Source organism: Piliocolobus tephrosceles, chromosome 6 (genome assembly GCF_002776525.5).
Source record: "Piliocolobus tephrosceles isolate RC106 chromosome 6, ASM277652v3, whole genome shotgun sequence".
Lineage (NCBI taxonomy): Eukaryota > Metazoa > Chordata > Mammalia > Primates > Cercopithecidae > Piliocolobus > Piliocolobus tephrosceles.
The window spans coordinates 145,403,823-145,414,712 of record NC_045439.1 but is presented as its reverse complement, the minus strand read 5'-3'; the positions used below and the strand labels follow the sequence as shown (position 1 = coordinate 145,414,712).

Here is a 10,890-nt window from a genome sequence, read left to right as displayed (position 1 = left end):
CCTGTCTCTACTAAAAACACAAAATTAGCTGGGCATGGTGGCGCATGTCTGTAATCCCAGCTACTTGGGAGGCTGAGGCAGGAGAATTGCTTGAACCTAGAAGGCTGAGGCAGGAGAACCGCTTGAACCCGGGAGGCGGAGGCCGTGGTGAGCCGAGATCGCGCCATTGCACTCCAGCCTGGGCATCAACAGCGAAACTGACTCAAAAAAAAAAAAAAAAAAAAAATTTGTAGAGATGAGGTCTTACTATGCTGCCCAGGCCGGTCTTGAACTCCTGGGCTCCAGTGATCCTCCTGTCTAGCCCTCCTAAAGTGCTGGGATGATAGGCGTGAGCTACCTCACCCGGACTCAATCTGGATTTTTAATGAATGGAAATGCTTAAAAATACTAATTTACAATGGCTATTAATGATAATTGTCTATTTTGTATAAGTATTTATTTTATGGGATTAAAATATATATTAGAGTCTTAAATTAACAAGCATTTTATATGGTATACCGCAATTCTCAAAACTTCAGGGAAAATAAGCTTGTTGGCTATTGAATTAAGTAGTGCCCCAGATAAATTTGTTTTACTGAAAACATACTTCTCCAGAATTGTGACCTTTACTCATTTTTTTCTAATTATTCAGTAAGCGTTCCTTAAAAAAAAAAAGAGGGAGAAACAGCCTCATTCAGGTATGTTTTTTAAAAACATTAAAAAGTAAGTGCAGATTATAAAAGTCAGTTGTTTCTAAATGCAATTGCCTTCCTCACTCCCTTTGGCTACGATTTTAAGTTGTACCAAACTACAAATGCTCAGAGACACATCTATGCTTCTCTAAATGGATACATGCCCATGTGCCAGCAGATAGCAACAAAGTCCAAGAAACAAACACAGGTTAATCACAGAGCATCTTCCTAGAGCTTTAATTTGACCAACTTTAGGGGAAAGAGCTAAACAACTTAATCATTGACTTAAATCATTTAAATCAGCAACTAAAAATATTTTAATTATTAACATAAACGGGCATAAAATGCAAAATCAGCATGAAATTTAAAAATAAAATATGAGAGTCTCATAGAACTTTTGCAACTGTGGCAGGCAATTTTTTCTGTTTCATTCAGTCTCCTCTGTTGGCTTGGATACTTCAGCGGAACAGTCTAATAACTACTCATAGCTCATGTGTTTGTGACATAAACCTCAAATTCTTAGGAACCAGATTCCCTAATAATAAAGGAAAGAGCACAAGCTTATGCTTTAGCAGCTTAAATGTGTACAGGAGAGAAACATTTATTAAAGCAAATTTATTCATTTGGTTAAAATATATTTATTGATGTCTTATATGTCCCAATTTTGCCTGCCATAATCAGACTGAAAATTGAACCTGGTTACTATATAATGGATTACAGACATCATTCAAGAGTTAGTTTTTTTCTTTCTCTCTCCTGTTTTTTCTTCCTCCCTTCCCCTCCCTGTCTCCCCTCTCCCTCTTTCTTTCTTTCTTTGAAAAACGTCTCACTCTGCTGCCCAGGATGGAGTGCAGTGGCACAGTCATGGCTCACTGCAGCCTTTAACTGATGGGCTCAAGTGATCCTCCCATCTTGACCTTCCAAGTAGCTATATGCACTATCAGTGCATACCACCATGTCTGGCTGTAAAAAATTTTTAAAAAAATTTTTACAATTTTAAAAGCCAGAGAGGCAGGGTCTCACTGTGCTGTCCAGGCTCATCCCAGAGTTTTCTACTGTCTTCACACCTCCATCCAATTGACAAGTCCTGTTGATTCTATAGCCTAAATGTTCTAAATCTGTCCAGTGCTTTCCATCTTCACTATTATTACCTTAGTCAAATCTATCACCATTTCTTTCCTGACCTAGCCTAACAGGTCTCCTATTCACACTACTGACCCTGCCAATAAATTTTCCATCAAAATAATTGTTTAAACATTTAAATTAGGTCAGGTCTGTTTCCTGCTTAGGACTCTCTAGTAGCTATCATACTTGGAAAAAAATGAAAATTCCATACCCTAGTTTACAAAACCCTACATGAAAATGTGGCTTCAGCTATTTCTCCAACCTTATCTCCTCCTATCTCCCTGCTTGTCCACTAAGCCCCAGCCACAAAGACTTTCTTTTTATTCCTCAAATACACCAAGCTTTTTCCCTCCTGAGGGTGGTACAAGTTGTGCCTGGACCTTCTAGGAGTTAGCTCCTTCTGTTGGACAGATCTTAGTTTAAATGCCACTAAGTCAGAGAGGTCTCAGGGCAGCCAAAATAAAGAGGCCGCCAGTTACCATCACTCTAATTTCAATTCCTTGAATAGCACTGATGACTATGTGATAGTTTTTTAATTTATTTATGGGTTCATATTCTTTTTTCCTCCCCCTGCCACTTCTCTTTCCCTTTCCAAAACAAGAAAGTAAGCTCTATGAAAATAAGACGACAAGGGGCCCTGTCTGCCTTGTTTGCCATTTTAACCCCAGGGCCTAAAACAGTGCTTGCCAGGCAGGTACTCAATAAATAAACGTAGAGTAAGTGAATAAATGAGTATACAGCTCAACATAATATAAATCAAGTTTGGCAGAGAAATGTTTACATTTACAGAGTCTGGGAAGTGAAAGGGCCTTTACTATCACTTCTAATCTAATTTCCAACTCCATGCAAGAATTCATTTCTGCTCTCAGGGAGAAAGGTGCAGAACCTTGACTTAAAACTAGGGGTGTGGTATTGGAGCAGAAATAGATAAATCAATAGAATAAAAAAATTCATATGCAGATAAGAAATTTTAAATATGATGATGGAGTCTTTACAAATCAATGAGAGAGTCTGTTCTCCTGGTGTAGTAGTAATCATGTTTGCCTGACAAATCAACAGAGAAAATTATGGATTATTCTAGTGTTTTCAGCGTGTTCGTGTGTTCCACTGAACATTATGTTCCTATAATGTTCCTATAATATAGCACTGCTATAGCAGTGCTGTCCAATAGGACTTCTTGTGACAGAAATTTTCCTTTTTTATTTTTTGAGATGGAGTCTCACTCCGTTGCTCAGGCTGGAGTGTAGTGGCGTGACCTTGGCTCACTGCAACCTCTGCTGCCTGGGTTCAAGCGATTCTCCTGCTTCAGCCTCCCGAGTTCCTGAGATTACAGGCGCCTGCCACTGCGTCTGGCTAATTTTTGTAGTTTTTTTAGTAGAGACAGGGTTTCACCAGCTTGAGCAGGCTGGTCTTGAATTCCTGACCTCATGATCCACCCGCCTCGGCCTCTCAATGTGCTGGGATTATAGGCATGAGCCACTGTGCCTGGCCCAGAAATTTTCTTTGATCTGCAAAATGTTCAATACAGTAGCCACTAGCCCCTTGTGGCTATTGAGTTCTTGAAATATGGTCAGTGTGACTGAAGAATTGACTAATTTTAATTAACTAAAATTTAAATAGCCACATGTGGCTAGTGCTAGTATACTGGACAGCTCAGTTCCATAGACTTTCATAGGTATTTCCTGAAATACCTATGAAGTGAGATTACATGGTTAAAAAAAATAGCTCACACCTGTAATCCCAGCACTTTGGGAGGCCGAGGCAGGCAGATCATCTGAGGTCAGGAGCTCGAGACCAGCCTGGCCAATATGGCAAGACCCTGTCTCTACTGAAAATACAAAAACAAATTGGGCATGATGGTGCGTGCTTGTAATGTCCGTTACTTGGGAGGTTGAGGCAGGAGAATTGCTTGAACCTGGGAGGCAGAGGTTGCAGTGAGCCGAGATCACCCCACTGAACTACAGCTTGGGCGACAGAGTGAGACTCCATCTCAAAATAAATAAATAAATAAAAAAGAAAAAAGATTACATGGTTAATTAAATTAGGGAATGCTAACTCCTAATGCACACACACACACACACTAGAAGCTAACGAGACTTTGGCGATAAAAAATTTTAACTTTTTTGGGTATGATCTTTTCCCAAACTTATTTGACCATGAAATCCTCTTTCTTTTTTTGGAGGAATATCTAATAGTACTTTTATTATCTGTGTATTGAAGTATGGGATATGCTTGCTAGATTTTTTAATAAGTAGCATTGGCACAACTTGTTAACTATTTGATTAAAAAAGTAAAGAGTTTTACCTCATACCTTGTATCAAATTACATTTTAGATAGAATACAAATTTAAATATTAAAAAGTTAAAAAAATTGTTAGAAAATATTAGTTAATACACTTACATGGCTGGTCAATAAACACACGAAGAGACACTGGACATCAGAGTAGTAATCAAATAAATGCAAGTTAAAATTTCATTTTTTTACCTGTCGAGTTAGCAAAGATGAAGAAAACTAATAAAAACTAGCATTGCTGAGAGATTATGGGAAATGAGTAAATGATGCCTCATTTTGATAGGAGTGTCATACATGCAAGCTTTTTCAAGGGTAATTTGCCATTATATTGGAATTCTTAAGAAATTTATATATGTAGGTATTATACTTTCATACATTTATCTTAAGGGAAACATTAACAATGTGTGCAAAAATTCAACAAGTCACATGGCAGTATTTATAACAGAAAAACTGGAAACAACCTGGAGTTCAAAAAACGACTGGTAAATTAAATAACAGGGTTTCCACATGATGCAATAGTTTTCAGCCATTACATATAATATTATCAATACAAATTTATTAACAGAAAAATGTTCATAATGTGCTTTGATATAAACATCTGTATATGATAAAAATACACACAAAAATAATCAAGAACGATATCCATCAAGTGTAAATATCATTTTAAGAAAGAGGATTAATACTTTTTTGCCTTTTTCCTTCTACCTTTTGATATTGTGCTTTAATTTTTCCCCTTCTCTTAATAATGAACACATAATTAGTAAATACAGTGATTTCATTGAAGAGGAAGAAAAGATGTACCAGTTCCCACTCTTACAATGACATAAAGTATTTCCATTTTTTCAACTTCTGAGTCTTACTTCTGTCCTCTGGATAAAACAGGTAAATCTAATCTCTGTTCCATAAATGTTCAAACACAAATATTTAAAAATAATTTGATGTTTACTAAAATTAGAAGATTATGTCCAACTTCTAATGTCTGATTCAACTTGCACTTTCACAAAAAGAATCACATCCAAGACCAAATATGCTTTTTATGGCAAAAATATTTTCAGGAAGGAAGTTCATGGCTTTTTTTTGGGGTTTCAATTTCCCCCCAATTAAACCTTTCCTTTTCAAACTAAGCCTAAGCCATCTGGAGATCTGCATAACGCGGCATGTAAGAATGACCACCGAGATTTATTCTATTACCCTCTTGAATACACAGATTAGATTTTACTCATCCTTCTATCTTCAGTGCCTCACAAACTAGAGTTTTAATAAATAAATATTTTTCCTGAGTGAGCAAAATACAGAAGTGAAACGTATCTTGAAAAACTCAGGAAAACACAACACTGTTATAAATGTAAGAAATATTCTCAATTGTATAAATGAATCATGAATTTACACAACATTCCTGTAACATCAATATTTCACAGTGGAATTCAGCTCTCAAAGTACAAAATCCACTTGGTGTGATGATGATGCTTGGTAACTCTATTGCTATAAATTCCACTTTATTCTGTCTGGGGCCAAGGAGATAAAACAGGTAACTTTTTAGGATTTCATCTAACGCCAAGGCTCTCCATTTATTGCTCTGGAACTAGGCACAGCTATCAATGGCTAAGATGTCATTGACCATGAAAATAATTTTATTCCTGGTCTACCATTTCTAGCTCAAGAGTTCCATTTGTAGGCTGGGTGCGGTGGCTCATGCCTGTAATCCCTGCACTTTGGGAGGCCAAGGTGGCTAGATCACCTGAGGTTGGGAGTTCTAGATCAGCCTGACCAACTGTAATCCCTGCACTTTGGGAGGCCAAGGTGGCTAGATCACCTGAGGTTGGGAGTTCTAGATCAGCCTGACCAACATGGAGAAACCCTGTCTCTAGTAAAAGTACAAAATTAGCCAAGCGTGGTAGTGCACAACTGTAAGCCTAGCTACTTGGGAGGCTGAGGCAGGAGAATCGCTTGAACCCGGGAGGTGGCGGTTGTGGTGAGCCGAGAGCACGCCATTGCACTCCAGCCTGGGGAAGAAGAGCAAAACTCTGTTTCCAAAAAAAAAAAAGTTCCATTTGTAATTGTGTCACAGTTTTTGTCCTCAATATAAACCTGGTGGATACCAAGTTTTTCTTGTGGTGACTTCGTTTTGCTTCAAATTTTCTGAGAAATGACTTTACACAATTGCAAACTTTGAAATGACTAGGAGTGACGGCCAGGTGTGGAAAGGCCATTAGAATTAATAAGACGTCTGTGTAAGATAATATTTTATAAAGGTGTAGACAGAACTTTATTTTAGTACATGCGGTAACGAAGTCTGGTAAGGAGTGGTTAAGCTAAAGCCACGATTTACCTCATTTCACAGATAATCACTGTGGTCAGCACATGGCAGCTCTATGCAAACACACTATTTGAAAGAACATAAAAAAACATGATCTTTTAATCTCATTTGTTCTGAGGATTTCAAATCCTGGCAAGTTACTTTTTTCATAGATAGTTAAGAGGTAAATTGTCATTACAAATTCCTCATTAGTGGGTTTCAAAAATGTGCCTGGCACATAGTAGAGGTTCAATAAATATCTAATGAATGAATGAGTAATGAATCACACCTCTTTGAGAGTTTTATTCACTGGACATCAGGGAAAGCAAGCCTAAGGTTTTCAAACAATAATACAGATGCTCAAAATAGTAACTACAGTTGGGACAAATTTTTTGGGGTCAAGACAATGATCCAGTGCTTTTATAAGCTGATTGTGGAGTAAGTCATTTAATTGGGAGCCAGAGAAAGGAACTTTCAGAAATTTTCTGTAAGTAATAAAAATTATTAAAAAGCCTCATAAAAGTATTATTTCTGATTTCAGATAGACCCACTCCTCCTCCTCCTGCAAAACGTGTCAGATAGCTGAACCTCAAGTTCTGCATAAACTTGATTTTTCGTATCACCACCCAGATGGCCTCCAATTATTTGATGGACAGAAAGTCACTATAGGCTAGTCACGCTGAAGAAGGTGGTAATGGTGACCTCTCTGAGAAGCTAGTTTTGGAAATTAATTTTATAGGACTCATTTGGATCAGTAATACCTGAACCCCAAATTAAATTTTTTAGAATACGTTTAAAAAGTACATAATTTGGGTACTAACTGGATTTGAGCAGTAAGTTTTTATAGTCTGGTATTGATCAGTTTTGAAGGAGATGGGCTGCCTGGGCCTTGAGGACTTTCTGTTCTTTGCTAATGTGTTTAAACTAAACTTCTTTCCCATCCAAGAAGTTTAAGGAATTGGCAGAGAGAGAGGAGTTCTGACTTTTAAAAGTCAGAAATGTAGGACTCACAGGTATAGATGGAATTTGACTGAGGAAGGCCTTGGCAAGATCCGTGAACTTATGGTAAGGCCATTGCTTTATTAGAAGTACTAACAATATCATTTATAATTCAAAAGACTAGGCTAGCCTCTTGACCACATAAAATGTTAACTGACTTCCACACTGGGGTATATATTCCTGTTGAAATGTATGCAATTTATTCCAATGTATGTTACTCTAGCCTGGTCAGCACATTGTGGAAATAAAGGAATTTAGCAGACTCTCTAGAGATCACCTCAAGTTTTTTTTTTGAGACAGGCTCTTTCTCTGTCACTCAGGCTGGAGTGCAGTGGCATGAACACTTCAGCCTCGACCTCCTGGGCTCATGTAATCCTCTTGCTTTAGTCTCCCATGTAGATGGGACCACAGGCAGGCACCACTATGTCTGGCTAATTTTCTTCTTTTTTTTTTATTTTTTTGGAGAGACAGGGTCTCACTTTGTTGCCCAGGCTGGTCTTGAACCCCTGGGCTCAAGTGATCCTCCTGCCTCAGCCTCCCCAAGTGCCGGGATTACAGGCCTGAGCCACTGCACCTGGCCCAAGATTCCGTTTTTTAAAAATGAATTAACTTATTGGTCTAGTCTCTTCATTCCTATCTTCTCTTTAGATGATCTAACCTGCACATTATTCTAGATTTTCAAACAGAACTCTAATCACATTATTCTACTCCAAAAATTTTAACAACCCTGCATTGTCTACCAAATTAACTACAAATTACAGCCTGGCATTCAATGATTTCCAGAAAAATAGCCCCAATCTACCTTTCCTGATTTATTTTCTGGTATTACTCTCACAGATATATACATCCACAAGCTTAGTCCCTCTGCAGGCCCCGGTTATTAGGAAACAGTGGGATAGTACTGGTTGCTGCCCCAGAGGTAAAGGAGACACAGAAGAAAACAGCCAGCTTCTCATCCCAGCAGAGAGGTTGGGAAGTGAACACTGCTTCATCATTTTTCTGAAACACAGATTTGATGTCATGCTCTAGATTAAAACCATTACACTGAGATATTTTTAAACTTAGGATCCATAGACCAGGATGTGGCTAGAATATCAGGGTTCTGTGAACTTAAGACTGGGAAAACAATTTGTTTTCAATAATCAGTAGCTGAAATTTAGTATTTCTTCAGTAAGTGTGGACCATAAACTACAGTATTAGCATTCTCTTTTTTTACCAATAGAAATCTGGTATTTTCACATCACATTAAAGTTGCTGCAGGCATTAAAAAATATAATTTATAGTCATCACTACTTAGAAATTATATAATTAGACCTGCTGCCAGATTTTATTTGATGCATAAAGTGCATATATATCACACCTTTAATATTTTAAAAACTTAAAAAAAAGTTTCCTTTATATTACTATGTATTCTATTTTATACATTTAAGAACATTTTTCTGAGACTGAGTCTATAAGCTGGACTGCCAACGAGGTCCACTGGGTAAAAGAGGTTAAGAACCTTTTTTTTGTACTTATCAATTGTTTCTAGTATTATATATAATCTAAACTCTTCACCATGGAATTCAAGGCTCCTCATAATCTGTTCACACCCACTTTATCATCTTCATCTCTGTCCCACCTCTACTCTCCATACTATGCTCTAGCCATACTAGACAACAATAACTCGTTCTTATCTGGGTCAGACAGACAGGTTTTTGGATTAACCCTAGTTAATAGATAGCAGCCATACACTGTCTTGGTCTTTACCTCATACAGCTTCTCTGCCTGCTAATTCTTTATTTAAAGGCCTAGTTTTCCCTAATATGGTAATTTTCGATCCTAACAGAGCTGTATTTTAAATATCTTTATATCTCATTACTAATTTAAATGATAAATAACAGAAAAAGATTCTAAATTGGCAAGGCACTGTATGTAGTAATCTCACGGGAGTGGATGTTGGTCTTTGCATCTCATAAATTGGCTTAGCTCTGATCATTTTTGGGGACAGATGTGGGGATGGCCTTTGAGCTGTAAGGCTGGAGACAACAGCTGACCAATTCTGGATGGAAGGGAAAGGGAGAGCAAAGAGACAAGTAACTAAGGTGGACCTGATAAACACTGAGGAATGAACAGTGCTGAAGGGAAAGGCAAGAGTGGCTCCTTCTCCCATTTCCCAGACCAGTTATTCAAAACATAACGCCGCTCAAGTTTCTCATTCCATCTCCAAGCCTCCCCACAGTTAAATGACCTCCATCTTAATGTTACAGAGCCAACTCTCTCAACTTCTTCTCTCTAGTTTAGTGGGGCTCAATCTTTAGCATTAGAGTCACTTGTGGAGCTTTAAAACAGTACTGACACCTGGCAAAACCCAGAATTTAATTGGTCTAGAGTGGGGCAACAGTATTGGTTTTAACAAAGTTTCCCAGGTGATTCAAATGCACATACAAGGTTGTTTTCCACTAGTGCTCTCGATCTCATAAATTAGCCTCCCTCACCTCGAAGAGTCCACTTCTCGGTTTCGTGTACACTTTTGAGTCTTCTACCTAAACAGAAAACATTCCTGAGGGCCATATTCTCGTTCCTCATTTCTCTCACTTTATAATAATGCTTCTTTAAAGGGAAGTCTACAGTACGGTTTCCATCAGGTTTATTTTACTTTTCTTTTGACTCTTTCAAACCACCACTGTCACATGCTTTTGCACCCGTTATTCTCTCTTTTACCTCCTCTCTTATTTCTTCGACCAGGTACTGGATTACTAGTCTTTTAACACAGTCCTCTAAAAGTGACCCAAAAGTCAGCTTGGAAAGGGCTTCCTCACGTTCTCCTCCTACACAAACTGGGACCCCTCTTCTGTGCGCAGACAGCATCCCGTGCATTTTTCTCTATTATCACTTTATTGTACTACTACTGCGGATTCTCTCACGGTCTCCTATATAAAAGCACTTCAAAAAGCTGAGACTATTTCATTCGCCTCTGACATTCTGGAACCCAAGACATGGAAACCACTCAGTGAAAAAGTCTGAGGAATGAATGGAAACGAAGACTTGGAAACGGAGGTCGGGGCGGGGACAATGAGGGTGGGTGGGAGGAGAGAGCGTGCGTGTTTGAAAAGGGGCGGGGGCTGTGACCGGCGGCGCTGAGAATCCAGGTCCAGAATCGGGAGGAAGCACGGATACGCCAGAATCTGAGTGAGTGGGGAAGCGATCCACTGCCGGGACAAACTGAGACAAACTAAAGTGGGGAGGAGGCTTCTTACCTGCCTCGGGCCTCACCACCCCAACCAGCCTTCAGACACCTCTGTATTGGCCGGAAATCGACAGCTACAGTCGCAAACCCAGAGGTTTCTTCCCCAACCTTGCGACATCCCTCTCCAGTACAGGGAGAATCTAAGGCAGAGTTCCCCGCTCTGCCGTAAGGTGAGGAAGAAAAATTTGGGCGGGGCAGCCTGGGGCCTAGGAAATGGGGCGTGTCCGCGCAAGCGCACGCTGTACTCTCCGGTGGCGTCACGTGCGGGGGCGGGACCG

The 10,890-nt window shown here is 39.0% G+C and overlaps 2 protein-coding genes across 2 annotated transcripts in view; one reads left to right on the top strand and one right to left on the bottom strand.

Annotated features, from left to right (window-relative positions):
- Nucleotides 1-10,787, bottom strand: part of SENP8 (SUMO peptidase family member, NEDD8 specific) — a 21,133-nt gene extending 10,346 nt beyond the window's left edge. The window contains exon 1 of the mRNA XM_023220691.2: nucleotides 10,623-10,787. The gene's annotated coding sequence lies outside the window, so the exon portion shown is untranslated. The remainder of the gene's footprint in view (nucleotides 1-10,622) is intronic.
- The window catches only part of MYO9A (myosin IXA), a 312,565-nt gene continuing 312,166 nt past the window's right edge, over nucleotides 10,492-10,890 (top strand). Inside the window, exon 1 of the mRNA XM_031935820.1 lies at nucleotides 10,492-10,782. The gene's annotated coding sequence lies outside the window, so the exon portion shown is untranslated. The remainder of the gene's footprint in view (nucleotides 10,783-10,890) is intronic.